The sequence below is a fragment of the Heterocephalus glaber genome, unplaced genomic scaffold, assembly GCF_053883595.1.
Source record: "Heterocephalus glaber isolate CG9 unplaced genomic scaffold, H.glaber_assembly_v1.0 deba00001442, whole genome shotgun sequence".
Lineage (NCBI taxonomy): Eukaryota > Metazoa > Chordata > Mammalia > Rodentia > Bathyergidae > Heterocephalus > Heterocephalus glaber.
The window spans coordinates 54408828-54423604 of NW_028258296.1; the positions used below are offsets into that span (position 1 = coordinate 54408828).

The 14777-nt window shown below is 43.0% G+C and overlaps 1 long non-coding RNA gene across 1 annotated transcript; it reads left to right on the top strand.

Moving 5' to 3' along the window:
* The first annotated feature begins 1157 nt into the window (after positions 1–1157).
* On the top strand, positions 1158–5414 carry LOC110351000 (uncharacterized). Its single transcript, XR_002398001.2, has 3 exons — positions 1158–1671; positions 3162–3755; positions 3863–5414. It is a non-coding gene; the product is annotated as an uncharacterized LOC110351000 (long non-coding RNA).
* Positions 5415–14777: the final 9363 nt, after the last annotated feature.

The window sequence follows — 14777 nt, forward strand, 5'->3', positions numbered from 1 at the left end:
AAAATTGGAATTCTATTATTTCTACTTGTTTTCCAGGGTTCCCTGACCAGGTACCATAGCTGAGTGACTTCGACAACAGGATCTATTGTCTCACTGTTCTAGGGGCCAGGAGCCGAGCTGAAAGTGCTGGAGGGCCAGCTCCTCGTGAGGTCTGTGTGGGAGAATCCGCTGCTGGCCTCTCCCCTCGCTTCTGGGGATTTGCTGGAAGTCCTGGCAAGCGTTCCCTCCTGCTGCATGAGCTCGATCATCCTCACGTGGCATTTCCAACCATGCACGTCTGTCTGCCACGTGTCATTCTTCCTACAAGCTCGACAGTCATAATGGGGTAGGGGCCACTCTACTCCATTCGGACCTCATCCTCGTTGGAAAAATTATATCCACAATGATCCTATTTGCAAACGAGGTCATGTTATGAGGTACTTGGGGGTTAGGCCTTCATCATATGAATGGGGGGGGCATAAAAAAACTTTACACAATATTGCCTTTTTAATTTACCATCCTATGATGAACATTTCCCAGCACAGGTAGCTTTCGTTGGAGACATGAATTAGAGTGTGTTTATGAGGACATGGAGAGAAGGCCCAAGGCGGGAGCAGCAGGTGGGAAGCAGCCGGAAATCTAGGGGAGAAGAGCATGCAGAGAGGGGAAGGAGAGCTGTCAGAACACTGGCCATCTCGGGGTTTTCCTGCTTTGCTTGTTTGCTGAGAGCTCCTCAGAGAGGAAGCTGCTGGGACCGCCCAGCCCTCACCATGACCCCAGTGCCCCACCCACAGATCATCATGGGCTTGGAATGAGCCCTGGAAGGAGGCCACCAGAGAAACCATAGAAAGAGACAGCAGGAAATAAGTGGAAGGCAAATTGGGAAGGTGAGTCTATTAGATCTGTCAACTAGAAACTGATATAAATGATAATGAAGATGTCCTACCTAGAGTTAGACAAACGTGTTCTCAAATCCTAGCTCCGATGCTCAGGCTTATAAAGATTTTATTTTTTAGAAAAGTTGTAAATTCACATCAAAATTGAGCAGAAGGCACAGAGATTTCCCACACACTCACTGCTGTACATGTGCGGCGTCTCCCCCACATCAGCGCCCCCCAGGGAGTGGTACATTTGTTACAACTGACGAAGCTACAGTGACACATGAGAATCATCTGAAGTTCATGATTCACATTAGGGTTCACTCCTGGGGCCATACATCCTACAGGCTTAGACAGATGTGCATACGTCCACCATTCTAGTATCATAGAGAAGCTCCACCGCCCTAAATATCTTTTGTGCTCTGCCTGCTCTTCCCTCCCTCCTCCTGTCTCCTGGCAGACACTCACCCTTTTACCGTCTCCATGTTTTGCGTCTTCTAGCGTGTCTTGTAGTTGGACTTCTATGCCATGTAGCTTTTTCAGATTGGCTTCTTTTCACCTAGTAGTATGCATCTGAGGTTTCCCCACATCCTTTCCTGGCCCGATAGGTACTCAGACTCATTTTTCTGTGAGATCCTGGGCATATTACTCAGCCTCTGTAAGTTTCAGTTTCCTCATCTGAAAATGGGCCTGACGTAAGGTCACTGTGAGAATAAAAATGAGGCGACATTTGGAAAGCACTCAGTGTAGCATCTGGCACGAGGAAAGCACTTTGTTCAACAAATATTTGTTACTTGCTGTCACGAGGACTATGGTGAGTGCTAAATACACTGTGTTGTACAAATCTGACAGGTTCCTGTCCTCAGGGACCTTATGTTTAGAAAAGAAAGATAGATATTTATGCAAAAAAGCCAATACAATTAAAATCTATAACCATAAGCCATATGTGTAATTCAAAGGATAAAAGCTCTTTCTAAAATAGAAAAATGGGGAAACCAGGTTAGTTTGGTGGGATAGGAAAGCCCCTTCCCCAGGAAGTCACTGATGGGGCCGCTCTGGAAGTGATGTGGCACTGAGACCTGAGCTCTGAGCTGGAAGAGCTGGGCAAAGGCCCTTGCAGGTGGCAGGAGAAGTCTTCCAAGTGGAGCGGGCAGGTGCTGAGGTGACACCGAGCTCAGTGCACGAGGAACGGAAACACCAGTGTGACTGGACTGCGGCGAGCAAGGGAGGAACAGGGTGCGCAAGAGGTTGGAGACACAGGCGGATGCCAAAGCCTGCAGAGGGCCAAGGGAACCCAGAGGATGCTTGTTTTGTAGAGAATAGGAGGGGAAAGGGCAGCCAAAAAAGAGAAGAGAGAAAAAACAGGAAAGAAGAGTGTCAGAGAAGGGTGGTGCTGGGGGGCAGTGGTTTAAGACAGACAGGGAGAGAGAGAGAGAGAGAGAGAGAGAGAGAAATTAAGTGTTTCAAAAGCCCAAGGCTGAGAGGTTGACAAGGGTGAGGCTTCAGCAGATCTAAGCGATTTAGCAAGTAAGAAGTCCTTTGAGATCTCCGAGACATCTTTCAAGGCCGTTGCCAAATCGAAAGCAAGATTGCAAGGGGGTTCAGAAGTAGCATGGTGAGGAAGTAAAGGAAGAGAAGGAAGTTGGCAAATATTCTGGGCGGAACTACTGTATGGTGATGAAGGCGAAGAGAAAGTTGGGTGACAGCTAAAGGGAGAGATTCTTTTTTAGTTTTAGGTTGGATTTTTGAGTGTTTTTCTAAAGTAAGGAGAAGAATTGCGTAGAGATTGCAATCACAGAGAAAGTTGGGCTGATTCTACCCTGGAGGCAGCTTCAGTCCTGCTCATTTTGCCTGCAGTTGAAAGTGGCAGATTCGTAGATCTGAACAAAGCAAGTTTGATCGTAGATATGGTTGATCAAAGGATTGTACAAAGCATTTCCATTTTTTTAAAAAATAAAAACCACAAATCAAAATAGTCATACAGTATTTTACATTCTTTAAGACAACAGTCATTTTGTGTACATTTTAAAGTAAATCTTAAAAAAATTCATATCCAGATACAATTAAGAATTTATTCCACTGACACTTAAGTGCTGTTAATAGTCCTTTTAGTATAATTCTGATTTTAGTTCTGCATTTGATGGAATCCTTTCTTTGTAGTTACCTTGGATTTTTTTTCTTTGAGTTAAAATCCTGTTAAGAGAGGCCCAGGTTTCAGGTCAGTTTTGCATCAACAGTTCTTTTAAAAATTTTTACATCTAAGTTTCCCAGCTGCTCATATCTTTTTTTCTTCTGCCTCAACAGGAGATGGAAAGACAATCAATCACCCTGCTGGGTCGGTGGACTCACGGAACAAGAAAGTTTCATTTTTACCTTCCCAGGTTCCTCATCAGCTAGGAACAATGCACATTTTCCATTTCACCTCCTCCCTTTTCCATGAAGCAGCGGGAAAAAAAAAGACAGATTACTGATTTTTACTTAGTTATACAAAATTAAATATGTACATAGTTTAAAGAATCAACTTTACAGCACTTTAATGCTTTAATTTTTTGTAACCAACATACTCAGTATATCCTTATATAACTTTTTCTTTCATTCATCTATTTTTTAAAATTGAATTTAATGTTTTGTTTGTTTGTTTTCTGTTTTTTGAGACAAGGTCTTTCTGTGTAGTCCAGGCTGGCCTTGAACTTGCTGTGTAGCCTCAGCTGGCCTCAACCTCTCAAAGATCCTCCTGCCTTAGCCTCCTGAGCGCTGGGATTACAGGTGTGTGCCAGAGCATTTCTCTCCACAGTGTCAGGCCCCAGGGAAAGCTGCTTTCGCCACCAGGCCAGCTCTCAGGGTTCGGCAGCTAAGAAGAGATGAAGACGGAAAGCAGGAGCTCTCCGATGTCCCCCGGTAATTCTATAGACTCTCCTTGGTTTTCTGTTTTGTTTTCTTTTCCTTCAGGACAGTATCCTTTCACAGAACAGTGTTTGTTTCCCCCTCTCTCACTCTCCTGACAGAAGAAAACCCCCATTCTTTGGACGCCACAGAGAAGGGCCAGGCCCTCGTCGGTAAAGGAGGATGGGGGTGAAGGCGGAGACCTGAGGTCCCTCTGCTTCCTGAAGTGACTTCCAATTCATCGTACTATTTTTAGCTGCAACCTCACCCACGTTTCCAAAAGTACTTGGGGTCACCAATTGCTGCGTCATCTGGTGGACTCTGAATATTCCCCCGCCTAACTCCCTCGCCACTTACTTTCTCATGTGCTGCTAGAGGATTCAGCTTGTTCAGATCTCTTGATCCACTTACCACATATTTATTCTTAGAGATCCACTTTTTGGGGGGGCGGTTTACCAGGGATCAAACTCAGAACCTCGCTCGCCAGGCCAGGCGTGGTGCCACTGAGCTAAATTCCCAGGCCTAGATTTACTTTTAAAAATCACCTTGTCATTGTCCCTTGTGTATTTATTTCTTGGTCTTTGTAAGTTTATCCTTTAAAATATTCATTTGTCTAAGCCAGATGTGGTGTTATAAATTTGTAATCCCAGGACTCTGGGAGGCTGAAGCAGGAGGATCACAAGTTCAAACCCAGCCGGGGCAATTTATTGAGACCCTGTCTTAAAATTAAAAAGAGCTAGGGAGGGCCAGGGATTTAGCTTAGTGGTTCCGCCGCCTGCCTCACAAGTGCAAGGACCTGAGTTCGATCCCTGGTACCAAAAAAAAAAAGAGCTAGGGAAAGTAGCTCAGTGAAGGCCCTGGGTTTACCCCAGTATCATACATGTGCACAGGCGCACACACACGCACACACACATGAAAAAGAAAAGCAAAAAAGAAATTCATTTTTAAAAATTCTTATTTTCTTACATATGTATAAAGAAACTCTGGAAAGACAGAAGAAGCTAGTAACAGTATTTACTTATGGACAGGAAGAAGTGGAACTGTGCCAGTGGGAGACATGGATGAGGGAAACTTTTTGGTCTGTGCCTCTATTTCTTGGCTTTAATACCATGTGAATGTATTACTCAATCAGAACATTAGATTTCAGTTGAGCTCCACGAGGAAATGGAATACAACATATGTGTTGAATCTGCTGCCTTTAACCAGAAGTCTCAAGTGTAACTCTAATATTAGCAGATATTAGATATTAGCAGCTTCACTCCTGAGACCACACAGCTTCCTGACCCAAAGCTATCCTAAGCAAATAGAAAGAAATAAGCAAAAACACAGGCAAATTTATTTATGTCTCTGACATTAAAGATTTATACAAGGCAAAAAAAAAAAAGATTTATGCAAGCCAAGAACCAAAATCACATAAAATAAATAAGGACCTAAACCAAAAATAAGCTGAGAAAAAAATGCCACAAATATGACAAAAGTTTAGTTTCATTGAAATATGGAGATCTTAAAAAGCAATTGTAATTAAAGGAGGTCAAAATGTGACAGAAAACAACAAAAGGCCTAAGTAGAATACACAGATAAATAAATACAAATGGCTTTTATATATGTACAAAATGTTCAGCCTCACTCATAACTTAAAGACTAAAAATAAAAGCAATGCAAAATTAGGAAAATCTGATAATATAACTGGTAGAGTCAGGATCTGCAGATAAAAGGGAGTCAAAAACATTTTCAGTAGTATAAAAAATTGTGGCACAGTTTGGTACTACTTGTCAAAATTAAGAAGTTATACTCTGACCCAGAAATTTCATCACCAGAAATTTATTCTATGAATTGGCTTACACTGGGCATTAAGACATATTTATAAAGATATTCACTGCAGAATTATTTGTAGTCAAAACACTATAAGCAACTTAGCTGCTGTTAGTAGTAGACTGACTATATACATTATAGTATACTCATTCAAAGGGATATTAATTTTTTGTTGTTGTTGGTACCGGGGATCAAACTCAGGACCTTGAGCTTGCGAGGCAGGCATGGTGCCACTGAGCTAAATCCCTGGCCCACTAAGCACCATTTTTTAAAAGGCAGCTATGTATTAATGAAATTATTTCCAACATGTACTCATTAAGTTTAAAAGTAAGGTTTGGAACAATATGTGTGGAATGACCCCTTTGTGTACATGATGATTTTTAAAGTGTTTTTTTTCTTCCTTTGTTTTTTGAGATAGGGTCTTGCTATGTAGTTCAGACTGCCCTACAGCTCACTATAGCTCAGGCCAGCCTCAAACTTGAAGTAGTCCTCCTGCCTCAACCTCCCGAATGCTGGGATTGCAGATGTATGTCACCAAGACAGGCTAACATGTTTTATCTTAAATGCACTAATATGGGGCTGGGGATTTAGCTCAGTAGCACCGTGCCTGCCTTGCAAGCATAAGGTCCTGAGTTTGATCCCAGTACAGGAAAAAAAAACCCCAAAACACCAATATGCTTGTGCACACACAGTATCTCTGGAGGAATACATAAGAACCCAGTAGTGAAAACAAACAAACAAAAAAGAAACCAGTAGTGGCTACTTATGGAGAAGTAGACTAGAAAAATAAAAATTTTTAAAAAGGAAAAAAAATGCATATTCCTTTCTTAACCAAATACGTGCTTTTTTTTTTTAAATGGCTATATTAGGGGTTTTGGCTGCAAGCAACAGAAGCAAACTCTAGTTAATTTAAGTAGGAAATGAATTTGTTAAAGGATATTGAGTAGTTTACAGGTTCTCTGGGAGGACTGGAGACCCAGGTTCAGAGGTGACACAGACAGAACAAACCCAGGAAGACACCAGTGGCTCATTGCGTGGGCACCACTGCTGGGACAGAGGATGCTGCAGTTCTGGTTGCTGTCTCCACTGCTAGAAACCATCGCCATTGCAGCATCTGGAAACTGAATGTGGTTATTGCAACTAACACTATAGAACAGATGGAGCTCTCTTTGCTATCTGAGGTCACTAGTTCCTGACTCAGAGTGCAGATCCTTCTGCCCAGGCATAGCTGCAAGGGAGGCTGAGCAAAAGTATCTGGGACTAGAGCTTCTAAAGTAGGAGGTTGTCTGTGTATCCCATCAGGGCCCATAACAGGGGTGGGGGAAGTGGAGGAGAAGGAAAGAAAGAGAGGTGAAAATAGGGAAGATAGAGGGAGTTTCACATCAAGTTTTACTTTGCTAGGGGGGAAAAGTACGAAACTTCCATATGACATACTTGCTTTCCCTATCTGGGTCTTCTGCATGAAACATTATTTGGAATCATAGGTCTTCAGAGCAGAAAGGTCCCTGTAAATCATTTCCTTCAAAAGCGTGGAGGAGAAAACCAAATTGAAATTTGGAAAAACTGCAGTTGCTGGGGCAACCCTGAGGGTTTCAGATGCTGTGAGCAGGGCTTCCCTATCGTGCCCAGAATCTGCAGGTCACACTGGCGCTGTGGCAAAGGCTCTAGTGGATCCTTTTCTTGAAGCACCTGATGGCAAACTTTAATGCTCGTTTTATTTTTTTTTTACTTTACCCTTAAATAATATTTAAAAATAAATTTTATTGTATTTTATCCCTTTCCCCCCTCAAGCCCGCTCCCCTCCCTATGTACAAAAGCTTTGTTTCCATTTTCACTTTTTTTCTTGTCCTTTCCTTCCTTTCTCCCTCCCTCCTCCTCCCTTGTTCCCCTTCCCATTTGAACATTTTCTTCCTATTTCCCAACATCCATTATACATCTCAGTCCTTATTTCCACAGTTTCTCACACCAGAGAAACAATGTGGCATTTAAACATGTGTGTCTGATTTATTTCACTTAAGAGTATGGTCTCAAGGTGCATCCATTTAGCTATAGAAGTCTGAAGCTCATCCTCCTTTATGGCAGAGTAGTACTCCATTGTATCAAAAGCCACATCTTCTTCTTTTTTTTTTTTTGGTACCAGGGATTGAACTTGGGACCTTGCACTTGCGAGGCAGGTGCCGGAACCACTGAGCTAAATCCCCAGCCCAAAAGCCACATCTTCTTTATCCACTCATCATTTGATGGGCATTTGGGCTGTTTCCAAGCTTTAGCTATTACAAACTGTGCTGCCATAAACAGGGGTTCACATATATCACTGTGGTATGATGCTTTTAATTCTTTCAGGAAGATACCAAGAAGGTGAATAGCTGGGTCAAATGGAATCTCTAGTTTTAGTTCTTTGAGAAATCTCCACACTGATTTCCACAGTGGTTGCACTTTAATGCTTATTTTGAAAATAATTTGGGCCAGGGATGTAGCTCAGTGGTGTTGTGCCTGCCTGGTAAATGCAAGGTCCTGAGTTGGATCCCTGATACCGAAAAATAAATAAATAAATAATTTTATTTTTAATTACTAAAACAATAATTAAAAACAAGTGAACAAGGTAGAAGAATTTAAAGTAAATGGTAAAATCACTGCCCTCCCCGCTGCTTTTCTAGTATGGTGGTACCTTTCAGACTGTTTCCTACATGTACATATACATCTGTATTTCTTTATAGATGTACACATAACATGCACATACTCCTGTTTACTCACTTCCACACTCTGTGCACCTTATGGGCTTAGCTGACACTTGAAGTGGCTGCGTCAGAACACATTCCAGGCCCACAGGAGACCAAGTGCCTGGGGAGTGGATGCTGTGAACCATGGAAAGCCTGGTGATAATCTGCTATTTCCTTGTCCACTGACCACTCAGGTATAGACTGCTTCATGTGGAACACTGCCAACTTCATCTAGGATCAAGCTTGCTTCCGGGCATGAAGGAAGTTCCAAAATTAGGTGAGGAGCTGTTTTCCTGGAGGTGAGAGTAAGCAGACGGGGACAGTTAAGGGCCTTGTCCAAGATCACCTGGGCGGGAGCACAGTGGTGTGAGGCTTCCTTCCTTGAGACCCTGGCTCGTTGCTTGGTGTTGCGTTGTTTTGTGCAAATCTCAGAGGGAGGAAGAGGCAGTGCTTGGTCTGAATGACTCCACTTGATCTCTCAGATGGCAGAGCTGTGTGCTACTCTTGTGTCCGGGAGTCATTCCCTGAAGTTCTACTTTTGCCTTTTCTTTTGCCTAGTGGGTGCCTTATTGAATACATTATCCATATTCTTGGAGCCTGTGAATCTTACACTTTTCAATATTTTCACAGCAATTTGCCCTTTTTAACTTCTCAAGCACAGCTTTATTTATTTATTTTTTGGTACCAGGGATTGAACTCGGGACCTTGTGCTTGCCAGGCAGGCGGTGGAACCACTGAGCTAAATCCCCGGCCCCCTCACAGCTTTATTATTGGGTCACGTCTTGGCAGAATATTGGACAAGACATGGTATTATATCATATATCCATCTGAGGAGGGAAAAACCAAACCCAAGTTCACATAGATGCCACATTCATTTAAGTAGGGAACGGTCAGTACTAGATAATGGGGTGGTGGTAGGATGCAAATTAGGACAAATTAAGCAGTAGAGCTTACCTTCTGCAAGTTTCCTGTAGATTCTTTTAATCATGACACTCCATAAAATCGAAACAGAAAAGCAAAACAAAGCTGGGCTGGGTGGCACATGCCCACAATTGTGGCTACTCAGGAGACTGAGGCAGGAGGATTACAAATTCAAGCTCAGCCTGGGCAACTTAGTGAAACCCTGTTAAAAGTGCTGGTATGTAGCTCAGGGTACAGTGCTTGCCTAGCATGCTCTTAGTCCTGGGTTCAATCCGAGGACTACAAAACAAAACACCGAGCATATATTCCCAATCACTGCATATTTACTATAAATTATATACTCTACTAATTTTTAAAATATTAGTAAAGCTGAATGTTTTCAGTACCTTAGATTAAAAACAGATAGAAGCAAATGTTCACATATTTTCTTTCCATACCTCAATGTGACATTTTGGGCACCTTATTTTAGAGCTCACTTCTTCTACCGGGGAATCAGATGGAATCCTTCCCAAACACTGTAACATAAAAGAGAGTGTACAGGGCTCGAGTATTTATTTGTGTGTGTGTGTGTGTGTGTTGCAGTACCAGGAGTCAAACTCAGGACCTTGAGCTTGCAAGGCAGGCACAGCGCCACTGAGCTAAATCCCCAGCCCAAGGGCTCAAATATTAAGGAAAGCAAAGCATTCTTAAAGCATCACGGAAGCATACTTCAGGAAAAAAATGGCTGGGATTATTCAAGGACCTCACATCGATCCCCTGGGCCCAGCATCCACGGTCTGAGGCCCCAGATTAGAACCAGCCTTGATATCTTTGGCTGATAACTGGGCAAAGGCTGCTTGACTACAAGGCTCCACATGAGCAGCCTACCTCACCCCTGAGGCATCCATTTCCTGGCATCTTCAGCATGTGAAGGATTAATAAATAACTTGCCACTCGTGATGATGCGGACAGACACACTGACCCCTGGCCCATAGTCACTTTCAACCTGAATTCTGCCTATCCTACTAACCAATTGTATGACCATAGCCTCTGACCTCTCTAAGCCTTAATTTTCTCATCTGTAGAAAGGGAGCAATAAATGACTTCCAGGACTATTGAAAATTTCTAACAGGGCTGGGGATTTAGCTCAGTGGTTCTGCCTCTTGCCTTGCAAGCGGAAGGACCCAAGTTCGATCCCCGGTACCAAAAAAAAAAAAAAATTTCTAACTTTTGTGAAATTTTTCACGGTACTAATAAGTGCATTATGTGAATCAACTCGTGAAATCCTCATGACAATATAATGAAATAGATGCTATGATCCCATTTTACAGATGTGGAAACCAAGACTTAGAGTACATAATTTGCTTGTACAACAAGTCCACACAGCTCTCCTGTGTAGAGATAGGATCCTGAGGCTTGGCTGGGCTTGAAGGCCCTTGTGCTTCCCAGTCTACTTGGTTGCTGACTTCAGGATGCTAAAGGGAGGAGCAAAGAGATAACATGACCACACTTTGTGAATGCTGAAGTAAAGCACATAGGCTGGAACTCTATGTAGCCCAGGCTGGGCTTGAACTTGTGGCGATCCTCCTATCTCAGCCTTCTGAAAGCTCAAGTCTAAATTTAAAATGTGTTTTTCCACACAACCCTAAAGGTCAACAGAGTAGGATTTGGTTAGAATAAAAAGGAGGAGAAAGAGAACTTCGGAGTTAACTTCCTTATTTTTAGTCTCTTACAAGAGTCTGGCAGTCTGGAAGGAGCCCTAGGTTAGGAAGACGGAAACCAGTTCTGCCTCAGACTTGCTCTTGACTTTGGACACATTGTGTAGGCTGAGTTTACTCTCTATTATGGCATCCGAATAAGTGAGTTCTAAAAAGTCTTCCTCCCTGACAGTCTTCAAACTCCAGTTGCAAAATGCTCTGCAGTTTGGAGAGTCCTGCACTCCGGGGAAAGAGCAGGACAGACGCGTGGACGCGGAGGCCGTCCTCGGGTCAGCTAGGGCTTACTTAAGGCCTGGTGGGGGCGGCAGAGAGGGTGGATGGGGACCTCAGCCAGAGCCCTGGTGGGATGGGCTGGTAATTATAAAGAAACATTGCAGAGAAAGTTTCTGTTGTGGTTCTTCCCTCTGTTTACTTTGGGCAGTTCTGTCATTTTTGAGCTGACCCTTCCCAGATGAGATCGTCAGTTTTCATCTGGGTAAAGTCAGGGCCTTGCAACCGACCGGGTATTGGAATCCGCCGCTGCTCCGTTGCTGGAGGGAGGCCAGGCAGCTGACACCCCGCCCCCACCCCTTTCAGGGAAGTGAAGCCAGGGCTGCAAACTTGCTGACGGTAGCCAGCGGCCTGCAAACCCAAACATCCTCCTCCTGGTGTAGCAAAGTGAAGAAGACAAAGCCAGGGCGCTTTCCAGAGCGAGGGAACGCGCAGGCAGGCCGTATTCCTTTCCCGCCATTCCCTCCTGTGCTGCTTAGGCGCGCAGCCACAGAGGTTCAAGGTTACAGTTACCGCTGAGAACTGCTGACATCTACGTTTTAGTCGTTACCTAAAAAACAAAACACATTTTCCTTCATGGCTAAAGATCCACACAGCTGACTCAAATGCAGAGGCGGATAGCATTTGTTTCCCTTTTCGCGTTTTCTAAAGTTTGAACAATACCCATGTAGCTAGTTAAGAATCAGGGAGAATAAAAGCTCAACTTCTTAGTACTTTTTCTAGATTCCTCAGTTTCTTTTGGCCTCTAAATGCCAAAGGAGAGAGCCTTTTATATCGAGGTTAGAAACATCTGTCCTGCACATCCGAGGAAGGCTGGGCTGAAGTGGGGTGAAACCAGCTGGAATGGCCTGCTTTTTTGAATTATGAGATTGTAAGCACCGATGGACTGAAAGTTACTGAATTCAACCTCTGCATTTTACCAGTGGGAAGAGAGGTCCAAAGAGGTTAGGACTTGCTTGATGTCACATAGCCTGTAAGGGTCAGAGGTCTCCTTAGTCCCAGTCTAGCACACTCTCCAGGCATCTGTGCTTAGGAATGACTTGTATATTAGAAAGGCAAATTATAAAAGTGTATTTCTATTTGAAACACCCATGTATTTCCACTTGCGTGGTTTTTATCCACTGGATATGTATTCCTTAGGACAAAAAAGAGATTTAATGTTCACAGAACACCTACCAGGTGTTAGCATGCATTTCTCATTTAGTTTTTGCAACACTACTATAAGGGAGGCATTTTATCCCCCTTTTGTGGATGATAAAACTGAGAGGTCAGTTACATTTGCCCAACCCAACCTTGGCCTGAGTTCATCCAACCAGAAAGAGGTGAGGTCAGGATTCATATCCAGACCTCTCCCCCGTGCTGCTCCCACATTGCAGGACACTGCACTGCCGTGGCCACTGTGCAGTCTCTCTTTATACACTTTTCTGCTTTCAAGATTATGGCCGAGTATCATATTGTCATGTTTATCCATTTCTTTCATAAGTATTTATTAAAAACTCCTCTGTGCGACAGTTGAGATACTGAGGATACAGTAGTAAACCACATTTAGAAACCCTGTTCTCACAGAAGACAGACTTCAGGGGGAGGAGCAGAAAACAACCCAAATGCGTGAGACAGATGAAGTGGGAGGTGCAGTGGGAGAATAAAGCAAGGAAGGGGCGTAGGGAATCCTGGGAGTTGGGGCCGGGGGAAGAGAGCCATTTCAAATAGGATGATTAGGGAAAGTGTCGTCCACCACATTTCCACAAAGATCTGAAGGTGATGAGGCAGAAAAACAGATACCTGGAAAAGAGTTTGAGCCAGAGGAAAGAGTGAGTTCCAAGTCACCAAGTCACCGGGGTAGGAGGAGGCCTGTATGTCCAAAGTGGAGAGAGCAGGAGGAAAAGTACTACCGGATGAGGTCAGCGAGGTAATGGAGACCAGATGAAGCGGGCCTGGGATGAATGCAAGGCCGAATTCGAGGGGAGCTGCTGAAGCTTTTGAGTAGAAAGCAGACACATTTAAGTTTTCTGAAGAATTACTAAGTGTGCAGAGTAGACTAGGGGTGGGGAGCTAATGTGAAAGCAGAAACTGCAGTTGGATACTGCAACCATGTCGGTGAGAGAGGCTGGTGACTTGGGCCTGGGGTAGCAGAGAATACATTGAAAAGTGCTACAATTCAAGGTGTATTTTCACAGTGAAGCCATCCTGCTATTCTACCGTCTTTACATACCATGATATCATAAAACATGCTCCTATTTTGGAGATTTAAGTTATTTCAGCTTGCACTATTACAGATAATATGCTCATTTGACATTTACACTAATATTTTTGCATGTTTTATGTCCTTAGGATAAATTCTCAGGAGTTGAATTACTAAATCAAATAATGTGATCATCCTTGTGACTCTTGCTACCTACTGTCATATTACTGTATATAATGGGCTCCACCAGCAGTAGCTTAGGGATTTTAATTTTAAATGCTCCAGAATTCCTGTCCTATCGCCAGGATCTATTAATTCTCTTCTACTATGGTTTTCTTTTTTCCCTCTCTTCTCTCTCTCTTTGGAGGACTTACAAAGGGGATGGATAACAAAGATGGATAAAGGTTAGGCTGTCCTCAGAGAGGTAAGCAATCACCAGTACCAGGGGGAGGAATTTCTTCTCTTCCTTCATTCTTCTCCTTGCCTTGCAGCCCTGAGAAAGGGCCAGCTGTTTCCTGTGATTGAGTGAGGATCTTCTGTAAGAATCAACAAACTAACAATACTGCTTAGAGATCTTTTTTTCCTTTCTCCTTCTGGGAAGATCAATGGACTCCGCAGTTGCAATTATCTTTCACAATATCCCCTGGTGCTAGATCAAACTGCCTCCCCCTCTGAACAAACATTCTTCTCACCAGGGCATAAAGTTTACCAAACTTTTTGGCTCCTTTATTCTCATCCTTCCCATCTTTCATTCGTGTGGTCCTCTTTTCAAAGGACCTATCACCCCCTTGAACTACAAAGTGTCCCTGCTCAATATGCCTTATCCAATTTTATCCGAGGTATGAAAGAAAATATTTCAATTGTTTATTGGAAGTGAGGGCATTTTCATGTATTTTAGGATCCACCTATCATTTTCGGCTGATCCTGAAATTCATATGGAAATTCGAGGGACTCAGAATAACCAAAAAATCTTGAAAAAGAACAAATTTGGTGGGCTAATACTTGCTGGATTCAAAATGTAGTGCAAAACTACAGCAGTCAAGACGGCATGACGCTGACATATATAGACACAGACCCATAGAACAGAATAGAGAATCACAAACTAATGTTATGGTCAATTTGCTTTTTGACAAAAAAGCCAAGACAATTTGATGAGGAAAAAATGACCTTTTCAATAAACTGCAGGACAAATGTATACAAATTTATACAAAAGAATCAATTTGGACTGCTGCTCAATATACACAAAGTAATTCACTACAAGTTTATAATAGACCTAAATGTCAGAGCTAAAACTATAAAACTTTTAGAAGAATATTAAATCTTTGTAACTTTGCGTTAGGTAGCAACTCTGTGATCTTGAGGTAGACAGTGACTTCTTAGATACAACACCAAAATCGTAAGTGATAAAAGAGAAGAAAAACAGTAGATTCACTAA